The sequence below is a fragment of the Lethenteron reissneri genome, unplaced genomic scaffold (assembly GCF_015708825.2).
Source record: "Lethenteron reissneri isolate LAM-NWPU_2019-01 unplaced genomic scaffold, ASM1570882v1 scaffold_115, whole genome shotgun sequence".
NCBI classification, from domain to species: domain Eukaryota; kingdom Metazoa; phylum Chordata; class Hyperoartia; order Petromyzontiformes; family Petromyzontidae; genus Lethenteron; species Lethenteron reissneri.
Window position 1 is genome coordinate 1 of NW_026890838.1, and position 23,993 is coordinate 23,993.

The 23,993-nt window shown below is 44.9% G+C and overlaps 1 pseudogene; it reads right to left on the reverse strand.

Annotated features, from left to right (window-relative positions):
- Nucleotides 1-2,370: 2,370 nt before the first annotated feature.
- On the reverse strand, nucleotides 2,371-23,657 carry LOC133361576 (zinc finger protein 208-like; annotated as a pseudogene).
- Nucleotides 23,658-23,993: the final 336 nt, after the last annotated feature.

Genomic DNA, 23,993 nt, shown 5'->3' on the forward strand with positions numbered 1-23,993 from the left:
CAGATGAAGACAAATTAAACTTAAGCAGAGAATTAAAGCAAATGCAATCAGGCGAGGGCAGGAGGCTAGGCCCCGCGTTGTAATGTTCCAACCTGGACATCGATTCCATACTCGCTGCTACTCAATTGATATCCATACGAGAGAGAGACGGAGCGAGGCTCTACCTGGGTAAACAACAACAACCACCACAACAACCACCACAACAACAACAACAACCACGATGTCAACTTCTCACCTCGGATCTCAGTGAGCGCGCGCGCGGTGCAGCAGCTTCCGGATGTATCGTGACGTCACGCGGCAGCAGGAGGTGACATGACGTCACTAGCGGGGTTCAGAACAATCCCCTCCCCCAACAAGCAGCTGTGTAATTAAATAAATTATGTTAATAAGTCGGGCCCATGTGGGGTGATTAGGCTTGGCTGGTAAACCCGTTGCAATGAACTAGAGACGGTTTTCATGAATAAATTATGTTAATGCACCGCCAGTGACTGGGCGTAGCTTTTCCCAAAAAAGGATTTTTACTGGAACAGAAATCGACAGTGACCAACTAGACGTGACGTCACGCTCAAAAGCGCGGTCTAGGGGGGGTTGGGGGGTTGAATACCTTGGTGACATGACGTCACTAGCGGGGAACGGCTCTCCCTGTCGTCTCACGCCGACAGGTTAATGAGTGGTGACGTCAGAGAGCGAGGTCAGGGTTAGAGTTTAAGTTTATTTAGATTACATTTCTATTGTTGCCTCTCTTGAACAGAGACCCCTTGGGTGTGTGAGCTCAACTACAACGTGAACATTATTGTGTGTACACTGTGTGCGGAATCACAATATCATTCCTGGGGCCCGGCCCAGGGGTTGTGTTGGCCAACAAGCACCTTGTGGCCGGGTGACCCACGTATCGCCGTCTGGCCCAGCCTGAAATGGCTACGTGGCACCCTCCAGTGCGCCCGCCATCTGCAGAACGAAGGGTGAGGGGCGGGTGTGATGCCAGTATGGCAGGGAGGGAGATGGTCTCAGATGGACTTGATCTTGGCGATGGACACTCACAGCTCTGTATGCAGCAAAAGTCCAGGCAGCTTCCACAGTGTTACAGTCTAATAACAGAATGCTGCTCGACACATGAACCAGGTATGGGAACTTATCCGCCACTTGTAGAACTGCTTGACTATTAATGGAGAGTTGAGCAGGTGCAGTGTTGTATGACATGGATTCCCAAGCAGGTGATTTATTTTTGTGGAACATATGCAAGGCCCCATTTCATGATGCAATTATCCAGGCATCAGAACAAGATTCCCTAACTCCATCTCATTGAGTAGCCATTACCAGATCAGCAGATGCAACAGGGCTGACCAGCAGGGAATGATCCCTTAACGATAACCAGTCATCGATAAGCATATTATTGTAACCGCAACGAATGCAATTTATTTATACGGCCATTGTGAGCTTCTCAAACTACATAATTATTGAAGATGCTATGTAATGTAATGCATTGGGCCAAAGTGAATTTCTGTCACAAACCGAGTTGAACAGGAAATGGCTCTAACTCCTGGTCACGCACCTTGAGATGGGCCTACCCAAAATCATAAAAATCCTCAACGAATGTGAGCAGAGGCAGAGACATCGAAATCAAGGAACCCAAAGCACCAAGCCTATTTAGGGTACCATAGGCCTGCTGTACTCGATCGACAGAAAATACAGCCGCCCCTTGAATATCGTAGGTTACGTTCTTGGAAAATGCCGCGCGACAGCTAAAAACGCGATATTCAATACTTAAGCCTTACCCAAGTAATGGCGTTAGGCAAACGTCAACTAAAATTTACATCACAATTGAAATACGTACTGTATTCCAAATCAACTAAAAATTTAACAATTGAAATAAACATTGGGAAACCGTGTCTCATGCTTTTGGTTACAGGTCTACCCAACACTTATGGTCACACATGCTGTCTGCTTCTACTCGACCTTGTCCGAAAAGTCCTCCCAAAACTCCACATCCACAAATGGATGTGATTTGTCTCGGGCTCCATTAGTGACCTGGAAGTCAAACCCTAGAGCCTTCACAGGTCACCTTCACGAATGGTGACGTTTCCCAGCTGCCATCTTTATTGGGTCCTTGCATCACAAACGATGGGCTTATGGAACTTCAAATTTCACACGTCAATCTCAGACTCTGCTCCTTGTAGACCTCCTTACACGTGTTTCAGTTTCAAGACAATTCATAAGGCCTTCCAATTGTACATTAAGTGGTTTTTAATGTGTTCCCTGGCAGTTGTGAAGATTTGATTACTGTGTAAATGCATTCCAAGACAGTGCAGTCGTTAGATTCCGTGGAGGCGAGTTCTGCTCTTGGTGACATCACAAGCCAGAGAGGGGCAGGCCCTGACGTAACCCACTCGTTAATTTGAGGTGACGTCTTCAGAGGGAGCTTCTACATATTTAAGTAAACATGTGAAAAACAAGGTGGGATATCAATGGACACATATATAAAGTTTTATTTAAATGAAAGTAAAAATTTAATAAAACCTAGGCTAGAATACAAATCAGTAACAAAAATCCACGATGCCATCAAATGTGCTCTTTAAAGTACCTCCTTGCGAAAAAAACAGATCGGCAGACATCTTTCATTCAACGTTCTCTACACGAAACAAAGGAATGTCTTACACAAACTATAAATACCATGGCCTTCTAGGAATGCATGTGTTCAGTACAAGCCACCTGTGGACTGGTTTTGGTGTACAATGTCTCAACAGTTGGGCTTTGCTTCAACTGATGTTCATCAGCAAGGTCCATTTCAAGTCTCAGTTCGACAAAATGTATATACGTAGTACAAAATGATAATTAGTGTTGTTGAGAATGTATCTCCTATACGTAACTTATAAGTGGCATACCTTAACTGATGAATGATCCGACTATGCTCCCGATTTCAAAGACAATGAGTTGCCCCAGTCAGATGCGTCCTGATTCACAAAAATACCCTTTGACTCGTATCACAAAAATAACAGCTCTCACGTGAGTTTTTGTACAGGTTACCACCAAAACAGATACTTTGTCCTGACAGCACATATTCCATGTTTGACATTAATACACAAAATGTTGTATGTACGTACAAAATCAGACGGGTATTCTTTCAATTATGATTCAAAATAATCAAAGGGCACATTGGCAACATTTTATTACTATACTGAAATGTACTGCGTCACGTTGCAACGTATTTACAAGTTGATCTGACGAGATGGGGCCTATATGTGCAGCACTCTCATAGAGGGAAGTCAAGTAGTAGTACATTCTCTATTTGTTGCAGAAGTTCAAGGTTCAAATCCGACTGGCATATCAATCATCGCCCCCGACTTACAAACTCCTATCCACATGCAGGCCAGTGAACGGTCACCTTGTGGCACACAGGGGCAGATGCCCATTATGGGCACCCTTCGAGTGTCTAAGATGAGATATGTTAGAAAACACATGAGTCGCTCCCGAATTCGAGAACGACCCAACCCACAGATCCACGAATACTGGCCACTCTTACACTGCAGTTTGAACCTAGAAATTGAGTGTTCAACTTCACATTATATTCATTAGAAAGGCCTGTGACAAAGGTGCATCCATTGGAGCTTAATTGTCTGAAGCTTGCACATCTACCTGGTCTCCATTTGACTTTGTATTGTCTACGAAGTCCACCCACACCTCCACATCCACAAACTCCTGGGAGTTGCCTCGCACTGCCTCACAGTCAGAATTTAGTTCCTGCTTCACACTGCCTCCATCTATGTGAAGGTCCGATTTTGGAGTTGAATCTTCAAATTTAACCTTCACTTCTACGCTCTTCAATGTTACTTCTTCACATTTCACTTTCGCCTCTTCATATTTCACCTTGATACCTTTCAAAGTGTCCAGGCTGGGATTGTCTACTGGTTCTTGTTTCATGAACAATGGGGTCATTGCAGCACTTTGACTTTCACAAGCTGATATCAGATTACACTTCTTGTGGATTTTCTGATGCGTGTGTGTTCTCTGGTGTTTTTTAAGATTTGATGAATGTGCAAACGCTTTCTCACAAACACTGCACTTGAAGAGTTTCTCTCCTGTGTGTGTTGTCTGATGTCTTCCAAGAGTAGATGAATCTGAAAATGCCTTCTCACACACACTGCACTTGAAGGGTTTATCTCCTGTGTGTATTCTCTGGTGGGACTGAAGATTTGATGACTTTGCATACGCCTTCCCACACAGAATGCACTTAAAAGGTTTCTCTCCTGTGTGTGTTCTCTGGTGTTGTTTAAGAGCAGATGAATCTAAAAATGTCTTCCCACACACACTGCACTTGAAGGGTTTATCTCCTGTGTGTGTTCTCTGGTGGGTCTGAAGATATGATGACAATGAAAATGCCTTCTCACACACAGTGCACTTGAAGGGTTTCTCTCCTGTGTGTGTTCTCTGGTGTGATTTAAGAATAAACGACCATGCAAACGCCTTCTCACACACAGTGCACTTGAAAGGTTTCTCTCCTGTGTGTGTTCTCTGGTGTGATTTAAGAATTGATGACTTTGCAAACGCCTTCCCACACACACTGCACTTAAAAGGTTTCTCTCCTGTGTGTGTTCTTTGGTGGGTCTGAAGATATGACGACCATGAAAATGCCTTCTCACACACAGTGCACTTGAAGGGTTTCTCTCGTGTGTGTTCTCTGGTGTCTTTGAAGATGTGATGACTGTGCAAACGCCTTCTCACACACAGTGCACTTGAAAGGTTTCTTTCCTGTGTGTGTTCTCTGGTGTCTTTGAAGATCTGGTGACCGTGCAAACGCCTTCTCACACACAGTGCACTTGAAAGGTTTCTTTCCTGTGTGTGTTCTCTGGTGTTGTTTAAAAGTAGATGAATCAAAAAATGCCTTCCCACACACATTGCACTTGAAGGGCTTATCTCCTGTGTGTGTTCTCTGGTGGGTTTGAAGATTTGATGACTTTGCAAACGCCTTCCCACACAGAGTGCACTTAAAAGGTTTCTCTCCTGTGTGTGTTTTCTGGTGGATCTTAAGATTTGATGACATTGCAAACGCCTTCCCACACAGAGTGCACTTAAAAGGTTTCTCTCCTGTGTGTGTTCTCTGGTGTGATTTAAGAATGGATGACTGTGCAAACACCTTTTTACACACACTGCACTTAAAAGGTTTCTCTCCTGTGTGTGTTCTCTGGTGGGTCTTAAGATTTGATGACTTTGCAAACGCCTTCCCACACAGAGTGCACTTAAAAGGTTTATCTCCTGTGTGTGTTCTCTGGTGTGATTTAAGAATGGATGACCGTGCAAACGCCTTCTCACACACAGTGCACTTGAAAGGTTTCTCTCCTGTGTGTGTTCTCTGGTGTGATTTAAGAATTGATGACTTTGCAAACGCCTTCCCACACACACTGCACTTAAAAGGTTTCTCTCCTGTGTGTGTTCTCTGGTGGGTCTGAAGATATGACGACCATGAAAATGCCTTCTCACACACAGTGCACTTGAAGGGTTTCTCTCCTGTGTGTTCTCTGGTGTCTTTGAAGATGTGATGACTGTGCAAACGCCTTCTCACACACAGTGCACTTGAAAGGTTTCTTTCCTGTGTGTGTTCTCTGGTGGGTCTTAAGATTTGATGACTTTGCAAACGCCTTCCCACACAGAGTGCACTTAAAAGGTTTATCTCCTGTGTGTGTTCTGTGGTGTTGTTTAAGAGTAGATGCATCTGAAAATGCCTTCCCACACACACAGCACTCTAAGGGTTTCTCTCCTGTGTGTGTTCTCTGGTGCTGTGTCAAGTTTCCAGTACGATCCGTGCTGTTTGCATGCTGGTCGCATTGTTTCCTTCTTGTACTGAACTGCGCTGAGTGCCTTTGCTCCATCAGGCCAATTCTGCAGAGCGTCAGCTGCAAACAGAAAAGCATGTCCACACCATCTATGTGAGTATTGAGGCACAGAGGAATGCATATATACACAGTCACACATGACTTACACATCTATACATATTCATATTTTCATGATATAGTGAAAGAGATTCCCCAATTCATCACACGGGCTGTTAAGGCACACAATGCGAGGGCAAATGGTCATAAATATGCCTGGACACCCTCGTGTCTTCAAAATTAATGTTTACCAAAAACTCCAAGCACACAATTTCGGTTGTCTAGCTACGACAGGAATATTTAAGAAAAATTTGTTAACATAGCAAAGGCTGTTGAAAATAATACTATTTGTATTATGCAGAAATGTATAAATTAATGTTCATTTGCGACTTAAGAGGTGTGAAGCCAGGCTCAGATGAGCTTGAATGCGAGGATGAACAGATTTAACTTCAGCTGCATATGTACTGTGTTAATTTCCAGACTGTTTCCATTCTTATGAAAATTTCCAAAGCAAAACTAAAATAAACTATTATTATGATTTAACCTCCATGTTCAATCGAGTCAATATACTTGACAGCAAATACAAACTTTACATGTTCATACACTTGCATGGTAAAAAGGTGGTTACATTTTGACTTAAAACTTTCGTGACTGCAGGAATTAATATTCTTTGGTTATTTCGGTAAAGTCACATATATAGAAAATAATAACACAAATAAAGTGAATAAAAGAAAAAAAACGACTAATGTAGACTGTAGCCTGGTTCTTAACCTCGGTGAGCATACTGGCAGTCTATAATGTAGACTGTAGCCTGGTTCTTAACCTCGGTGAGTGTATTGGCAGTCTATAATGTAGACTATTGCCTGTTTTTTTGACGAGACCTTTGCAATGGACTAGACCTTTGCAATGGACACTCACAGCTTTGTATGTAAAAAAGTCCAGGCAGCTTCCACATAGTGTTCCAGAGCCTAATGAAAGAATGCTGCTAGACTAATTTGAAGTGAGACTTTAGATGCCAAACCAGAGCTGGTCGTGAACACATTAACCAGTTATAGGAGCTCCTCCACCACGTGTAGAACGACCTGATTATTCATGGAGAGCTGAGCAGGTGCAGTGTTGAATGACATTAAATTCCCAGGGAGGTGTTCTTTGGGTCTTTCGGTAAAGTCACGTCACTTAACCGAAAGACCCAAAGAATATGAATTCCTGCAGTTACGAAAGCTTTAGGTCAAGATTTTCCCAGGGAGGTGATCTTTTGTAGAAAATATGCAAGGCCCCATTTCGTCATGGAATTCTCCAGGTACAGAACACGATTCTCCAACTCAATATCATTGAGTAGCCATGACCAGATCATCAACATGCGTAACATGGTTGACCAGCAGGGGACAATCCTTTGACTATAACCAGGCATCGATTAGCGTATCATTGTTACTGTATGAAATGCATTTTTTATAAGGCCATTGCGAGCTTCTCAAAACAAAATTATTTGAAAATGCTACGTAATGTAATGCATGGGGCCAGAGGGAATTTCAGCCACAAGCCAAATTGAACAGGAAAGGGATCCGACTCCTGGTCACGCAGCTTTAGATGGGCCATCCAAAAATCATAAAAATCCTCAACGAATGTGAGCAGAGGCAGAGATATCGAAAACAAAAAACAATCCAAAACCCCAAGCCTCTTTATGGTATTATAGGCCGTAATTACACCAAGAAAGCAGAAATCTAGTTTCTGCTGAAATCCGTACTCCTGTGCTATAGCTGATGGACAGAAAATACAGCAGCCTCTTGAATAGCGCGGAGGTTACATTCTTGAAAAGTGCCGTGCGAAAGCTAAAATGCCGATGTCCAATACTAAAGCCTTACCTAAATAATGGGGTGAGGTTAACGGCAACTAAAATATACATCACAATTTAAATAAGTACTGTACTGTATTCCCAATAAACTAAATTACTGAAATAAATGTGGAGAAACCGTATACAAAACATTCCAAGATGAGTATAAATGTATATAAATTAAGCACTCTGTGTGTTTTTTTGAGAACCAAATTGCGCCAACACTTTGAAACATACACACATCAAACATTCCATGCGTACTCAAGGGAAAGTTATTATGTTTTTCACACAATTTTTTGCTTACCTGTTCACCTTCAACACCTGTAACACCTGCATACTCCAACACCCCGCTGCTGCTATATTTTTCTCATTTACCACATTATCCTTACATATTATCAGGCCTGCATTTTTGCCACAAAATTCATTAACTTCCGGCTCCTTACTGTCCTTTCTACACACGCACGGCTCACCTCTAATATACTGCAATATTTTATCATGGGACCTTTGCCAGTACCAAAATATGAGAATAGGTTTTCCCCATTTTTCTGGCAACGAAACAGGTGTTAAGATGTTAAAACACCAAACTGAAACCTTTTACAAGGAATCATGTGTGCATTAACCACAATACTTGTGGTCAGAATGCAAACAAAAACACTGATAGAAAATGCATGGTCTGCTGCTGAGGCAGACTGTTGTAAAAGGTTTGAAATGGGTGTAGCCCAAGGGTCATAAAGAAGTGGCCGGGGCTAGTGATGTTAATGTAATAAATTAGCATGTTAATGTGAAATCGAAGAGTAGTGCAATCCAAAGCGGCCTCCCTACAAGACAGAGAAGGAGCGAGGCTCTACCTGGGTAAACAACAACTACCACCACGACAACAATAACCACGATGTGAACTTCTCACTTCGGATCTCAGTGAGCGCGCACGAAAATAAATCACGCTTGCGAACACAGAGCGCACGCCTGGGATACACTGCCGAGATCATCGATGACCTCACCACCGCGAAAGTTCAGCAGTATCTGACAAGCACCACGGGGTGGCAGCCAGATGCGATCTGCCCTAATCCCCCATCTAACACCCTTGTCGAGCACGCGTGTGTGTGAGAGATTTGCGTGCGGAATTCCGACGGCTGGGACAGGATAGCACCATTGCAAGTATTCTTCCAGAGGAGGAGGTGAGGGGGGGGGGGATGGAAGGAGGAAGCCTCCGGGACCCCGTAAGACAACCCCAGGATGGGTGGCAAGGATACAGACCGGCATAGGAGATCACAGGCCATGAGACCCAAGTACGTGAGGAGGTAACCCAAGTATGTGGGGAGGTGACCCAAGTACACCTGAATGTGACCAAGCTGCAGTCCACAGCGGAGATAGTCCAGTCCGAGGTGGGAGGGCTACGCTCCATGGTCGGGAGGCTAACCAGGCGAGTATCTCAATAGGAGGCAGAACTCGAACAAATGCGCACTGGGAGGGTAAGGGGGAGTGGACAAGGGGCCTCCTATGGAGCCACCGCCCTTCCCCGTGCGTGCTATCTATGCGACCAATGGGGGCATCTCGTGAGAGACAGTCCCCAGATCGCCCGCGCGAGAGAAGCACCAGGGTTAAACACCAAGGCCTCCCTAAAGAGGGGACCACAGAGGGGTGCAATCGACGTGGTCCCAACACAAATAAACTGTCGTGATAATGGTGAGCGAGTGACCCCCAGGCAGATGCAGACAACAACACCCCAGAATGCGGTGACTGCGGGTGACTGGCTGCGGGAGCTTGTGGAGGGAATAATGGGGGCCACGTTGCTCGTGGAAGGGCAGGTGAACAGGCGGCGTACCCAGATTCTGCTGGACACGGGGGGCGGTAACGTCACTCGTGAGTGCAACACACTGCAGCGTGGTCGGGGTTGATGTGAGCCGCCTACAGGCCCCAGATCGTGCGCTGCACACTGCAAGTGGAAGTGGGATGGGACTGCTGGGGAGGGTCACCCTTAAGGGTCGCCTCGGACACCAGGTGTGTAACCAGGAGTTATACGTGTCGAGCGTGTTATGCCACGAGTGTATTGTATTGCAGGTACCAACCTCCTAGAAAAGTTGGGGCTCAACGTGCAGCCCCGCCGTGGAGGGCAGCGGGGAGCGGATTCCTTTCTTGGGACAAGAGCCGGGTTGCCCTCGTTTCGAGCCCGTGGCCGCTATCCTGGCGTCGGCCGTCACCGTCGGCATTGGTGTTCCACTGGGTTTTCCGTTTTTCTCCCAAACCTAAACTCAAAATATATTTGGTGGTGGTCAAACAGTCCAATGCAGGACCCTCCTGAAACATAATCTTTAACTGCTAAGTAAGAAATTAAATTGGAAAACCCTCAAACACAGTACACTATTTTTATTTTACCAGGTGAGGCCATCTGAGCTGCATAGCTCTATTTCAGAATTGACCTGGACACAAATGATAGCTCAACTTTGTGGGTTATAATATGGAAATGTTTTGCAGCCAAATTCTCAAAATGCATGTTTCTAAATGTTGAGAAAAATCAATGCCACTACAGGGAGAGAAAAAAAAAATGTAAACTGCAATTATAAATGCGTCAGGGTTGGAATCGAACCCACGCACGCAGAGTACGCTCACGGAGTACACTAACACAAATGAGTACACTCGCTCACTCGGATTATTTTTTCTCCGGGTCCTTCGATTTTTCCCTCCACATTTAGTAACATGCATTTAGATTATTTGGCTGCTACAATCTTCCACGTGAAAAGCCATTTCGTTGAGCTATCATCTATGGCCAGGTGGCTTCTGACAAATAATCTAACAGCTCTGTGAGCCTTGGTTGGTAATATAAAAATAGTTTACACCATTGGAATCTCATTTGCCATTAAAAAATATAATTGTTTTTTTACCCTTTTATCTGGCAACAAAACTGACTCGTTTTTTACGAGGAATCATGTTTGCATAGACCACAATACCTGCAGTCATAATGCAAACAAAAAACATAACTCTGATAATGTATGCACTGTCCTTAAAGTAGATTGGTCCACACCCGAGACAGCTTTCCTTAGAGCCTAGTCTCACATGGTGTTGGACCAGATGACGCCAAAAGGCGCACAACTCAAAGACAATGCACCATCCGAGAGAGAGACTAGGCTCTAAGGAAAACTGTCTCGGGTGTGGACCAATCAACTTCAAGGACAGTGCATACATTATCAGAGTTATGTTTTTTGTTTGCATTATGACTGCAGGTATTGTGGTCTATGCAAACATGACTCCTCGTAAAGAAGGTGTCAGTTTTGTTGCCAGATAAAAGGGTAAAAAAACAATTATAAAAATAGTTGTTCATCGGTCTAAAGGGTGCATCAGCAAAACCAACTCGGCAGAAGGCTCCTGAATTAGAGTGCTGAGACTCATTGTGGTCATGTACTCGAGTGTGCACCATGGTGGCTGGGAGATGTTTACTGCCTCTCATGGATTACAGGAGGTGGTGGGTTCGATCGCGACCCCTCCTGTATATTTGGAGTTTGCGTGTCTCTCTCTCTCCCCGTGGTCGCGTGGATTTTCCTCCGGATCCTCAGGGTTTTCCCCTCCACATTTAGAGTAAACATCACCACACGTTTAGAGTATTTGACCGACATACATTTCCACACGTTGATAAGCCACTTTGTTGTCGGTAGGTCGCTTCTGAAAACAAGAGCGGTATAGCAGCTGAAGTGGACTTGGCCTGGTAGGATAAAAAAAACTGTAGAAATAATTAAAAGAAACAAAGTTTCAAAGTAGTGAGCCAGATGAAGACAAATTAAACTTAAGCAGAGAATTAAAGCAAATGCAATCAGGCGAGGGCAGGAGGCAAGGCCCCGCATGGGTAGGCCCCGCGTTGTAATGTTCCAACCTGGACATCGCTGCTACTCAATTGATATCCCTACGAGAGGAGCGAGGCTCTGCCTGAGTAAACAACAACAACAACCACCACAACAACAACAACCACGATGTCAACTTCTCACCTCGGATCTCAGTGAGCGCGCGCGCAGTGCAACAGCTTCCGGATATATCGTGACGTCACGCGGCAGCAAGAGGTGACATGACGTCACTAGCGGAGTTCATCACACAATCCCCTCCCCCAACAAGCAGCTGTGTAATTGAATAAATTATGTTAATGAACCGGGCCCACGTGGGGTGATTGGGCTTGGCTACTGAACCCGTCGCAATGAAATAGCGACGGTTTTTATGAATAAATTATGTTAATGAACCGCCAGTCAAAATCGCGGTGGATGGGGTCGGATTGAATATCTTGGTGACATGACGTCACTAACGGGGAACAGCTTTCACTGGCGTCTCACGCTCAAGTTCAAGTTTCAAGTTCATTTATTAGGTATAGCCCTGTGAGCCATTCAGCTCTTGAATCGGGTGCAACCGCAACAAACAAAAAACAAAAACATGAACAAAAAAACATCTTAAAGTGAATATGTGACTAAGTGCAAACAGAAAATCCAAGAAAAGACAGCAAAAATATTGCAGAAAAAACACCGTACACCAACGCTGTGTGCAAAAATGCCAGTGGGATGCAAGTCAAACAACAACAACAACCACAAGACAACTTAGATTAAGGCCATCAGTCTAACTCTGTACTACAACAACACAAACATGGCTAAACCAATACACTTTTCGAAATCACCAAAATAAAGCCATGAAGGCAATGAAAAAGCAATCATAGGAACTGACGGAATTTTCACAATAAATGGCATAAACAACATGTACTACCAAAACCCTGCAGCCATAGCTGGCTGCATGAGTCACTCCACAACAGCAGGAGCATCAATCGGAGTATTGTAATTTTTCAATGCACCTTTAAGATCAGCACACTAAATCAAAACACAGGTCATACTTTGTAGCGATCATCCGGAGCGAAACATTTTATTTTAGGTCACTGAATAGCACTGGCAGCTAGGGGTGTACAACTCCTCTAAAGCAGTTTTGAGTGAAGATCTCATAGGTAGTGACTCAAGTTTCAATTTATTTGCAACAGCATTCCAGACCCTGGGGGCATCAATAGCAAAGGCCCTTCCTCCAGTATATGTACGGCAATAGGGAATATTAAGCTGGTAAATGAGTGTAGACCTTAGGTCAAATTTGTTCTTTGAAACAGAGACGAGATCCAGCAGGTAATCTGCAGATTTTTTTGCAAGTACATCATGAATAAATAAGATCTGGTGCACAAGCCGTCGAACATTCAGAGATGTTAAGTTTGACCCAATGTAGAGATCACAGTGGTGAGTCCTATATGGGCAGTTCAATGCAAATCTTAAGGCCGAGTGATACATTGAGTCAAGCTTCTTCAGTACAGTACTTGGGGCTGATTTATACACAATGTCACAGTAATCAAGTAGAGGCAGTACGGTAGCTTTAATCAATTTCAAACGGAACATAGGAGGGAAGCAGTGCTTGTGTCGATATAGAAAACCAATTTTAATTTTTGTCTTTTTCCCAATATAATCAATGTGATCTTCAAAATTCAGTTTTGAATCCAGGATGACCCCAAGATACTTATAGATCTTGACTTGCTCTATTTGATCATTATTTAAGGTATGTAATTGGGGAAAAATAACTTCCCGCTTTAGTCCTGGTGAGAAGCATAGCACCTTGGTTTTGGCAGGATTTAGGACTAGTTTAAGAGCAACTAGCTGATGTTGTAGTTTGTTGAAATCACTCTGGAGCTTAGCAATCACGTCATCCGGAGAGCGGCCAGCAGTAATTAGTACCGTGTCATCTGCAAAAAGATTTACCCTGGAATAATCCAGTTCAGTGCCCAAGTCATTTACATAAAGAGAGAACAAGAGGGGGCCGAGAATGGAACCCTGTGGAACCCCTTTTGTTATCTTAACACTGTTTGACCTCCAACCATCTGTGAATACAGTTTGGGTGCGAGAAAAGAGGTAATTTTTTAACCATTTTACTGTGTTTTCGGAAAAACCGAGGCAACTTATTTTACTAAGCAGGATGTTGTGGTCTACTGTATCAAAAGCTTTGGACAAGTCAAGAAAAAGACAGGCGCAGTACTGCTTATTATCAAGGCTACTGTAAATGTGATTCAGAGAGTCTAATGCAGCAGATGTGGTGCTGTATTTTTTTCGGAACCCAGATTGTTTTAGATGTAATAGATTGTTGGCGGACAGGAAACTGCTAATTTGGTAGGTCAATAATTTTTCAAAAATTTTCATCAACGGGGACAAAATTGAGATAGGTCGGTAGTTATTTGGATCATCTTTAGGGCCCCCTTTGTGAAGTGGACGAACATAGGAATGTTTCCATTCTAGAGGAACTGATGCTTCTTTGATGGACAGGTTGAAAATATGGGCTATAGGTTTGTATATTAGATGACCAACAGTTAGTAGAGCAAAGACGGGAATACTATCTGCTCCGGTAGAGGAGGACCCTTTGAGGTAGGACAGTTGTTTCAGAACATTACTTTCGTGGATTGGCTGAAAACTAAATTCGCTTAATGTTTGGACAGGAGTGTAGGAATTTGCATGAGCAGGGGTGACTCCCAATACATTATCAAATAGGGTACCAGCTTCAGAAAAATGAAGGTTAAAATTGTCAACTATTTTTTGGGGATCTGAAAAATATTCCCCATTTCGGTTAAGCTGAACGGGCAGATGATCTGTTTTGGATGCCTTTTCGATACATTTGATTGTTTTCCAGAAAATCCTGGCATTTCCATGAGATTCAAGGAGAGTGGAAGAGAAGTAGTTATTTTTTGCATGCCGTATTTTTTTGACGCATCTATTCCTTAAAATCCTGTATTCTAGCCAGTCATTGACCAAATTACTTTTCTGAGCACATGCCCAAGCCTTGTCCCTAGTTTTCATGAGCTTTGTAATCACAGGATCAAACCATGGTGGACGGTTGCCTTTAGTTTTAAATTTAACCAACGGAGCATGTTTGTTAAGAATTTGGAGAAACGTGTACCTGAAGGTCTCCCAAGCCGTAGTCAGGTTTGGAATATCACAGACCTTGTCAATATCCGAGTGAAGCACATCATTAGTAAATGCCTGAGTGCTGAAGTGTCTCATGGAGTGCTTCTCAACCAATTTAGGGGGGGCTTTGGGTCTGGCTGATGATCTCACCCCAAAAATGAAGGAGTGATCACTAAGGTTATTACCTAGAACACCAGTCAGTGCGAAATTGTGAGGGGCATTTGTCAATAGGACGTCAAGCAGAGATGACTGTCCCGGATTTTTTAGGTTGGGTCTTGTGGGGACATTTATTAATTGAAACAGGTTAAATTCATCTGCAAAATTTGTGGCCACGGCCGGCGGGTTTAGCCAATTCCAATTTAGATCACCCACTAAAACTATTTCACCTTTAGGGAGGCCCCCAAGAAGCTCTCTCAGTGCAGATGCAGCTTCAACATCCTTCCCACTAGGCGGTCTATAGCAGCACACTACCAATATGTGTTGATTATTAGGGAGAGTTATTCTGAGAGCCAGACCTTCAAAGCAACATTTTTTAAACAAGGAGTGAGCTGGTGAACATGCAATAGTATTACGAACATAGATGGCAATTCCACCTCCTTTAGATCCTCGGTCAAGCCGGAAAATATTGTAGTTGTCAATCGTAATCTGCAAGTCATTGACGGCAGGAGTGAGAAATGTTTCTGTTAGGCAAAATATGTCCGGGTCAAGATTTGCTACTTCTAGTTTTAGTTGACTTAATTTAATCAAAAGCCCTCTGATGTTGACATGTAGAACACCAACACCTTTTCTGCCAGAAAAATCTACAGAATTATATGAGTTCTTTACATTTGGTCCAGGATGAAGCTCAATACCACCCAGAAATAAGAAAAGTAGAATTAATAGTTTGCACAGGTATTTTCTGTGAAAGGATGAAGAGCGACGAACCTTGGACGAATAGCAGCAGCTCGCAGATGGTGTTATTTTTAAGAGCAGAATGAAGTTTGGAAGGAGTGCTGGTGAAGTAATGGGACAAAGATAGGGTTTAAAAGGATATAATGATGGAGTGTAGAAGTGTCTATAAGTTGTTTCATTAGCAGGTGTAGTTGCAAATTTAGCAATAAGTATTGACGCGAAGTAACGCGGGTAGCCATTTGTAGAGTTGAGTGTGGCACTAGATATGGCCGGGAGGGACAGTAGTAAGATACACAGCAGGTGAATTGACATCTTTAAAACACTAAATTTAAACACACACACAGCTCACTCACACGCAGCTCACCCTCACCCACTCTCACGCACAGCCCACACCCATGCAGCACAACGCACACGTGGCCGCACACGCCGCCGCCATCTTGCTGCTGTTGTTGTTGCAGCTGCTGTTGTTGTTGCAGCTGCTGTTGTTGCTGCAGCTGCTGCTGCTGTTGTTGTTGCAGCTGCTGCTGTTGCTGCTGCAGCTGCTGCTGTTGTTGCTGCAGCTGCTGTTGTTGCTGCAGCTGCTGCTGTTGTTGCTGCAGCTGCTGCTGTTGTTGCTGCAGCTGCTGCTGTTGTTGCTGCAGCTGCTGCTGTTGTTGCTGCAGCTGCTGCTGTTGCTGCTGCAGCTGCTGCTGTTGTTGCTGCAGCTGCAGCTGCTGCTGTTGTTGCTGCAGCTGCTGCTGTTGTTAATGAGTGGTGACGTCACTGTGTGTGTGTACACTGTGTGTGTACAAACTGTGTGTGTGTGTACACTGTGTGTGTACACTGTGTGTGTACAAACTGTGTGTGTGTGTACACTGTGTGTGTACAAACTGTGTGTGTGTGTACACTGTGTGTGTACACTGTGTGTACAAACTGTGTGTGTGTACAAACTGTGTGTGTGTGTACACTGTGTGTGTACACTGTGTGTACAAACTGTGTGTGTACAAACTGTGTGTGTGTGTACAAACTGTGTGTGTGTACCCTGTGCGTGTACACTCTGTGTGTGTACACTGTGTGTACAAACTGTGTGTGTGTACACTGTGTGTACAAACTGTGTGTGTGTACCCTGTGCGTGTACACTGTGTGTGTGTACACTGTGTGTGTGTACACTGTGTGTGTGTACACTGTGTGTTCAAACTGTGTGTGTGTACCCTGTGCGTGTACACTGTGTGTGTGTACACTCTGTGTGTGTACACTGTGTGTGTGTACACTCTGTGTGTGTACACTGTGTGTACAAACTGTGTGTGTGTACACTGTGTGTGTGTACAGTGTGTACAAACTGTGTGTACCCTGTGCGTGTACACTGTGTGTGTGTACACTGTGTGTGTGTACCCTGTGCGTGTACACTGTGTGTGTGTACACTGTGTGTACAAACTGTGTGTGTACACTGTGTGTGTGTGTGTACACTGTGTGTTGGCACAGTCGGGGGTACAGATGGTGCATCGGCCAGTCAACTGAGTTAGTCGACCCATGGCACCTGGGGGTCTACCCCGTGCACATAGCCTGGCACAAGCGCCATGGTGACGTGACCGCCACTTAGTGGCGAATGGCGGTTGTTGTTCTTGTTACTGTGTGTCCGGCAAAACAAGAGATGGCACCTCAGCCAGCCATCTCATTGAGTAGCCATTACCAGATCATCAGCAGATGCAACAGGGCTGACCAGCAGGGAAACAGGTCTCTGCGGGGTGGGCTGGTAGGAACGAACAAATGAATGGCTATAATAAAATGAAATGGCGGGGGTACGATACGAAGGGAGAGTTTGAGGCCTAGTTCTAGGTTTTAGGCCTAGCTGTAGGCTTTAGGCCGCTGTGAGTTTAATTTTTAATTTAAATGTTTTAATTTAAAACTATCTCAGGGAATTATAAGGGAATGTTACACTTGTTTAGCCAGGAAAGCCTCACTGAGTCTAAAGGTTTTTGTAGGGTCCTGCCAAGTGTTTGCAGTAGGGGGCGATGTTGCTACACGTAATCGGACATCGGACGATATAATCTATTGTAGGCTGGTTCACTTCGTTCCTACCAGTATAATCCCTTAACGATAACCAGTCATCGATAAGCGTATTATTTTTAACTGCGACGAATCCAATTTATTTATACGGCCATTGTGAGCTTCTCAAACTACATAATTATTGAAGATGCTATGTGATGTGTAATAAACCCCATTGAGACGACATCGTGAATTGAGAATTCTTTATTCAGTTTCGTTCACAGCTTCCACCACATTCGTTCCTCCAGTTCCCTTGCTCCTTCACGCTGTTGGCTGACAGCGTGAGATTTCCGCGGCCCGCCACGTGGCAGGCTCCGGACCACGGCACCAGCCACGTGGCTTCTCCGCCCCTTTTAATCCCTGGCCCACGTGATGCCCCGCAGCCAATCCTCAGCCACACCCCTGGAACTTTCTCGAAGCTAATGTACGGCTCCAGGGCCACGCCCCTAACTCGACTCCCCATTGGTTGCGGGCTGAAGCCAGCAGAGCCAATCATCATCATCCAGGTGTAACCTCACATTACAAATGAAATGCATTGGGGCAGAGTGAATTTCTGTCACAAGCCGAGTTGAACAGGAAATGGTTCCAACTCCTGGTCACGCACCTTTAGATAGGCCTGCCCAAAATCATAAAAATCCTCAACGAATGTGAGCAGAGGCAGAGACATCGAAATCAAGGAACCCAAAGCACCAAGCCTATTTAGGGTACCATATGCCTGCTGTACTCGATCGACAGAAAATACAGCCGCCCCTTGAATATCGTAGGTTACGTTCTTGGAAAATGCCGCGCGACAGCTAAAAACGCGATATTCAATACTTAAGCCTTACCCAAGTAATGGCGTTAGGTAAACGTCAACTAAAATTTACATCACAATTGAAATACGTACTGTATTCCAAATCAACTAAAAATTAAACAATTGAAATAAACATTGGGAAACCGTGTCTCATGCTTTTGGTTACAGGTCTACCCAACACTTATGGTCACACGTGCTGTCTGCTTCTACTCGACCTTGTCCGAAAAGTCCTCCCAAAACTCCACATCCACAAATGGATGTGATTTGTCTCGGGCTCCATTAGTGACCTGGAAGTCAAACCCTAGAGCCTTCACAGGTCACCTTCACGAATGGTGACGTTTCCCAGCTGCCATCTTTATTGGGTCCTTGCATCACAAACGATGGGCTTATGGAACTTCAAATTTCACACGTCAATCTCAGACTCTGCTCCTTGTAGACCTCCTTACACGTGTTTCAGTTTCAAGACAATTCAAAAGGCCTTCCAATTGTACATTAAGTGGTTTTTAATGTGTGTTCCCTGGCAGTTGTGAAGATTTGATTACTGTGTAAATGTGTAGTGACATAAGAAGGGAGGGGCTGCTGTAGGCTCTGGGTTCCCAGGTGGGTCCAGACGCGTAAGCCTCTGGGCGCCAGGCACTGGGTTCCCAGGGGGTCCAGACGCTTTTAAGCCTTTGGGCGCCAGGCGTTGGGTTCCCAGGCGCTTAAGCCTTTTTGGCGCCGCCAACGGGGGGGGGGGCTGTGTGTGCTCTGTGGGATGTCTGGTGGCGCACACGGCCCCACCCCTCGTCGGACCAGGCATAAAAGGAGAGCTCCCTGGACGATCGGGGCCCAGTTGTAACTCAAGACCCAAGACCCACGACCAGCCATCTGAAGACCCTGGGATGCTGTGAGAGCCAGCGCTGGGACTCTGGAACTCCCGACGCTACGACCTTGTGAGGGCGAGTCCAGAGCGTAGCCAGAGTAGAGTATCTAGGTTGTGTAGCTAGGCTGTGTACCTAGGCTGTAACAGAGTATCAGGACTGTTGGAGTGTTGTATTGTAATAAAGAAGTTACATCTACAAGTGTCTCCGGAACCCGTTACATTTGGCGTCAGAGGTGGCAATGGAGACAAGAAGTAAGCCACGTACCTTCAGTCCTGACGGCGATGTTGAGGAGCAAGCAGCGACGGGGCAGCCAACTCGGGCCGACAACGACGCCGCACCGCCGGCTGAGCAGGCGTCCACCACACCTGCCGATCCTCCTCCAGCGTCGGGAGCAGCAATGGAGGAAACGCTGCTTCGCCTCACCGAGCTGCTCCACGCCACCGTCTCCATCCTGGGCGAGATGCGTCGCTCACAGGCGGAGGCAGGAGGGAGAGAGGCGGCGCAGCGACCGCGCCATCCCGCCGGCTCCAACACAAACACATCCGGGTGTTCCCAGGGGGTCCAGACGCTTTTAAGCCTTTGGGCGCCAGGCGTTGGGTTCCCAGGCGCTTAAGCCTTTTTGGCGCCGCCAACGGGGGGGGGGGCTGTGTGTGCTCTGTGGGATGTCTGGTGGCGCACACGGCCCCACCCCTCGTCGGACCAGGCATAAAAGGAGAGCTCCCTGGACGATCGGGGCCCAGTTGTAACTCAAGACCCAAGACCCACGACCAGCCATCTGAAGACCCTGGGATGCTGTGAGAGCCAGCGCTGGGACTCTGGAACTCCCGACGCTACGACCTTGTGAGGGCGAGTCCAGAGCGTAGCCAGAGTAGAGTATCTAGGCTGTGTAGCTAGGCTGTGTACCTAGGCTGTAACAGAGTATCAGGACTGTTGGAGTGTTGTATTGTAATAAAGAAGTTACATCTACAGGTGTCTCCGGAACCCGTTACAAATGCATTCCAAGACAGTGCAGTCGTTAGATTCCGTGGAGGCGAGTTCTGCTCTTGGTGACATCACAAGCCAGAGAGAGGGGGAGGCCCTGACGTAACCCACTCGTTAATTTGAGGTGACGTCTAAAGAGAGAGCTTCTACATATTTAAATATGTGAAAAACAAGGTGGGATATCAATGGACACATATATAAAGTTTTATTTAAATGAAAGTAAAAATTTAATAAAACCTAGGCTAGAATACAAATCAGTAACAAAAATCCACGATGCCATCAAATGTGCTCTTTAAAGTACCTCCTTGCGAAAAAAACAGATCGGCAGACATCTTTCATTCAACGTTCTCTACACGAAACAAAGGAATGTCTTACACAAACTATAAATACCATGGCCTTCTAGGAATGCATGTGTTCAGTACAAGCCACCTGTGGACTGGTTTTGGTGTACAATGTCTCAACAACAGTCGGGCTTTGCTTCAACTGATGTTCATCAGCAAGGTCCATTTCAAGTCTCAGTTCGACAAAATTTATATACGTAGTACAAAATGATAATTAGTGTTGTTGAGAATGTATCTTCTATACGTAACTTATAAGTGGCATACCTTAACTGATGAATGATCCGACTATGCTCCCGATTTCAAAGACAATGAGTTGCCCCAGTCAGATGCGTCCTGATTCACAAAAATACCCTTTGACTCGTATCACAAAAATAACAGCTCTCACGTGAGTTTTTGTACAGGTTACCACCAAAACAGATACTTTGTCCTGACAGCACATATTCCATGTTTGACATTAATACACAAAATGTTGTATGTACGTACAAAATCAGACGGGTATTCTTTCAATTATGATTCAAAATAATCAAAGGGCACATTGGCAACATTTTATTACTATACTGAAATGTACTGCGTCACGTTGCAACGTATTTACAAGTTGATCTGACGAGATGAGGCCTATATGTGCAGCACTCTCATAGAGGGAAGCCAAGTAGTAGTACATTCTCTATTTGTTGCAGAGGTTCAAGGTTCAAATCCGACTGGTATATCAATCATCGCCCCCGACTTACAAACTCATATCCACATGCAAGACAGTGAACGGTCACCTTGTGGCACACAGGGGCAGATGCCCATTATGGGCACCCTTCGAGTGTCTAAGATGAGATATGTTAGAAAACACATGAGTCGCTCCCGGATTCGAGAACGACCCAACCCACAGATCCACAAATACTGGCCACTCTTACACTGCAGTTTGAACCTAGAAATTGAGTGTTCAACTTCACATTATATTCATTAGAAAGGCCTGTGACAAAGGTGCATCCATTGGAGCTTAATTGTCTGAAGCTTGCACATCTACCTGGTCTCCATTTGACTTTGTATTGTCTAAGAAGTCCACCCACACCTCCACATCCACAAACTCCTGGGAGTTGCCTCGCACTGCCTCACAGTCAGAATATAGTTCCTGCTTCACACTGCCTCCATCTATGTGAAGGTCCGATTTTGGAGTTGAATCTTCAAATTTAACCTTCACTTCTACGCTCTTCAATGTTACTTCTTCACATTTCACTTTCGCCTCTTCATATTTCACCTTGATAACTTTCAAAGTGTCCAGGCTGGGATTGTCTACTGGTTCTTGTTTCATGAACAATGGGGTCATTGCAGCACTTTGACTTTCACAAGCTGATTTCAGATTACACTTCTTGTGGATTTTCTGATGCGTGTGTGATCTCTGGTGTTTTTTAAGATTTGATGAATGTGCAAACGCTTTCCCACAAACACTGCACTTGAAGAGTTTCTCTCCTGTGTGTGTTGTCTGATGTCTTCTAAGAGTAGATGAATCTGAAAATGCCTTCTCACACACACTGCACTTGAAGGGTTTATCTCCTGTGTGTATTCTCTGGTGGGACTGAAGATTTGATGACTTTGCATACGCCTTCCCACACAGAATGCACTTAAAAGGTTTCTCTCCTGTGTGTGTTCTCTGGTGGGTCTGAAGATATGATGACAATGAAAATGCCTTCTCACACACAGTGCACTTGAAGGGTTTCTCTCCTGTGTGTGTTCTCTGGTGTGATTTAAGAATAAACGACCATGCAAACGCCTTCTCACACACAGTGCACTTGAAAGGTTTCTCTCCTGTGTGTGTTCTCTGGTGTGATTTAAGAATTGATGACTTTGCAAACGCCTTCCCACACACACTGCACTTAAAAGGGTTCTCTCCTGTGTGTGTTCTTTGGTGGGTCTGAAGATATGACGACCATGAAAATGCCTTCTCACACACAGTGCACTTGAAGGGTTTCTCTCCTGTGTGTGTTCTCTGGTGTCTTTGAAGATGTGATGACTGTGCAAACGCCTTCTCACACACAGTGCACTTGAAAGGTTTCTTTCCTGTGTGTGTTCTCTGGTGTCTTTGAAGATCTGGTGACCGTGCAAACGCCTTCTCACACACAGTGCACTTGAAAGGTTTCTTTCCTGTGTGTGTTCTCTGGTGTTGTTTAAAAGTAGATTAATCAAAAAATGCTTTCCCACACACATTGCACTTGAAGGGCTTATCTCCTGTGTGTGTTCTCTGGTGGGTTTGAAGATTTGATGACTTTGCAAACGCCTTCCCACACAGAGTGCACTTAAAAGGTTTCTCTCCTGTGTGTGTTTTCTGGTGGATCTTAAGATTTGATGACATTGCAAACGCCTTCCCACACAGAGTGCACTTAAAAGGTTTCTCTCCTGTGTGTGTTCTCTGGTGTTATTTAAGAATGGATGACTGTGCAAACACCTTTTTACACACACTGCACTTAAAAGGTTTCTCTCCTGTGTGTGTTCTCTGGTGGGTCTTAAGATTTGATGACTTTGCAAACGCCTTCCCACACAGAGTGCACTTAAAAGGTTTATCTCCTGTGTGTGTTCTCTGGTGTGATTTAAGAATGGATGCCTGTGCAAACGCCTTCTCACACACAGTGCACTTGAAAGGTTTCTCTCCTGTGTGTGTTCTCTGGTGTGATTTAAGAATTGATGACTTTGCAAACGCCTTCCCACACACACTGCACTTAAAAGGTTTCTCTCCTGTGTGTGTTCTCTGGTGTTGTTTAAGAGTAGATGAATCAAAAAATGCCTTTCCACACACACTGCACTTGAAGGGGTTATCTCCTGTGTGTGTTCTCTGGTGGGTCTGAAGAGTTGATGACTTTGCAAACGCCTTCCCACACACACTGAACTTAAAAGGTTTCTCTCCTGTGTGTGTTCTTTGGTGGGTCTGAAGATATGACGACCATGAAAATGCCTTCTCACACACAGTGCACTTGAAGGGTTTCTCTCCTGTGTGTGTTCTCTGGTGTCTTTGAAGATGTGATGACTGTGCAAACGCCTTCTCACACACAGTGCACTTGAAAGGTTTCTTTCCTGTGTGTGTTCTCTGGTGGGTCTTAAGATTTTATGACTTTGCAAACGCCTTCCCACACAGAGTGCACTTAAAAGGTTTATCTCCTGTGTGTGTTCTGTGGTGTTGTTTAAGAGTAGATGCATCTGAAAATGCCTTCCCACACACACAGCACTCTAAGGGTTTCTCTCCTGTGTGTGTTCTCTGGTGCTGTGTCAATTTTCCAGTACAATCCGTGCTGTTTGCATGCTGGTCGCATTGTTTCCTTCTTGTACTGAGCTGCGCTGAGTGCCTTTGCTCCATCAGGCCAATTCTGCAGAGCGTCAGCTGCAAACAGAAAAGCATGTCCGCACCATCTATGTGAGTATTGAGGCACAGAGGAATGCATATATACACAGTCACACATGACTTACACATCTATACATA